The 2063-nt window shown below is 43.4% G+C and overlaps 1 non-coding gene across 1 annotated transcript; it reads right to left on the bottom strand.

Annotated features, from left to right (window-relative positions):
- Positions 1 to 647: 647 nt before the first annotated feature.
- Positions 648 to 722, bottom strand: Trnat-ugu (transfer RNA threonine (anticodon UGU)). Its single transcript has one exon. It is a non-coding gene; the product is annotated as a tRNA-Thr (tRNA).
- Between the last annotated feature and the right edge of the window lie 1341 nt (positions 723 to 2063).

The raw sequence follows: 2063 nt of genomic DNA, 5'->3' as shown, positions 1-2063 counted from the left end.
ATACATGAGGCTATATAACAGCTATCACCATCATACATTACAAAAAGATGTGGCAGAGAATCTGAGGAAATTCTGGTCGTATGTAAAATCGCTAAGCAGGTGTAAGGCCTCCATTTAGACCCTTGTTGACCAGTCTGGTGCAGCTATTGAAGGTAGCAAAATAAGAGCCAAAGTTTTAAATGTCACATTCAAGAAATCGTTCACACAGAAGTATCATATAAACATTCTGTCATTTGACCAACAGATTGACTCCCGTATGGGCTAACATAATAACAAACATCCCTGGTGTAGAGCAACAGCTGAAAGATTTCAAAGCAAATAAATTGCCGGGTCCAGATGGAATCCCAGTTCGGTTTTACAAAGAGGACTCTACAGCACTGGCCCCTTACCTAGCTGGCATTTATCATGAATCTCTAACCCAGCACGAAGTTCCAGGCAACTGCAAAAACCACAGGTGACTCCCATGTATAAGAAGGGTATACGAACAGACACACAAAATTACAGACCAATATCCCTAATTTTAGTTTGCTGCAGAATCCTTGAACATATTCTGTTTGAATATAATAAATTTTGAAATGATAATTAAATGGACACCCTAGCTGCAAACAGGCATTGATGTACTTCATTGGGGACATGTTGAAAATGCGTGCCCCGACCGGGACTCGAACCCGGGATCTCCTGCTTACATGGCAGACGCTCTATCCATCTGAGCCACCGCGGGCACAGAGGATAGTGGGTCTGCAGGGACTTATCCCTTGCATGCTCCCCGTGAGATCCACATTCCCAACATGTCCACACCACTAATAGATGTTTGCCCATCATATTATTAGGCGCACTACAAATGTAGTGGTGTGGACATGGGAATGTGGATCTCACGGGGAGCGTGCAAGGGATAAGTCCCTGCAGACCCACTATCCTCTGTGCCCGCGGTGGCTCAGATGGATAGAGCGTCTGCCATGTAAGCAGGAGATCCCGGGTATGAGTCCCGGTCGGGGCACACATTTTCAACATGTCCCCAATGAAGTACATCAACGCCTGTTTGCTGCTAGGGTGTCCATTTAATTATCATTTCATTTCTAGCAAAGCTGCATGGTCATCCACGGTAACTGTTCTTTCGGGAACAGATACTACCGTCATACATAATAATAAATTTTCTTAAGACTGAGAAGCTGATGTCCACAAATCGGCAAGGTTTTAGAAAGCACAGCTCGTGAGAACTCCATTGTCCCCTATTCTCACATGATATACTGTGAACTACAGATGAAGGGAACAGGCTGATTCCATATTTCTAGATTTCTAGAAAACATTTGACACAGTGCCCCACTGCAGGCTGTTAATGAAGGTACCGGCATATGGAGTACCCTCTCAGCTATGTGAGGGGTTTGAAGACTTATTAAGTAATAGAACCCAGTATGTTATCCTTGATGGCGAGTGTTCATAGAGACAATGTTATCGTCAAGACTGCCCCAGGGAAGTGTGATCGGACTGTTGTTCCTCTCTATTCATAAATGATTTTTTGGATAGGGTGGGCAGCAAGTTACAGTTGTTTGCTGATGAGATGTGGTGTACGGTAAGATGTCAAAGTTGAGTGACTGTAGGAAGATGCAAGACGACCTACATAAAATTTCTACTTTATGTAATTAATAGCAGCTAGCTCTAAATGTGCAAAAATGTAATTTAATGCAGATCGGTAGGAAGGACAAACCTGTAATGTTCAGATACAGTAATAATAGTGTCCTGCTTGACACAATGAAGTCATTTAAATGCGTGAGCATAATGTTGCAAAGCGATATGAAATGGAACAAACACATGAGAACTGTGAAAGGGAAGGCGAATGGTGGACTTCAGTTTACTGGGAGAGTTTTAGGACAGTGTGGCTCACATGTAAAGGATACTGCATACAGGACACTGATGCGGCCTATTCTTGAACACTGAGTGTTCAGTACCAGGTAGGGTTGAGGGAGGACATCAAGGCAGTTCAGAGGCGAGCTGCTAGATTTGTTACCGGTAGGTTCGAACAACACACAAGTGTTACAGATATGCTTTGAAAACCAGCATTTGAA

The sequence above is a fragment of the Schistocerca nitens genome, chromosome 11, assembly GCF_023898315.1.
Source record: "Schistocerca nitens isolate TAMUIC-IGC-003100 chromosome 11, iqSchNite1.1, whole genome shotgun sequence".
NCBI lineage: Eukaryota > Metazoa > Arthropoda > Insecta > Orthoptera > Acrididae > Schistocerca > Schistocerca nitens.
Note: the sequence above shows the minus strand (reverse complement) of the source record. Positions and strands in the feature narration are given on the sequence as shown.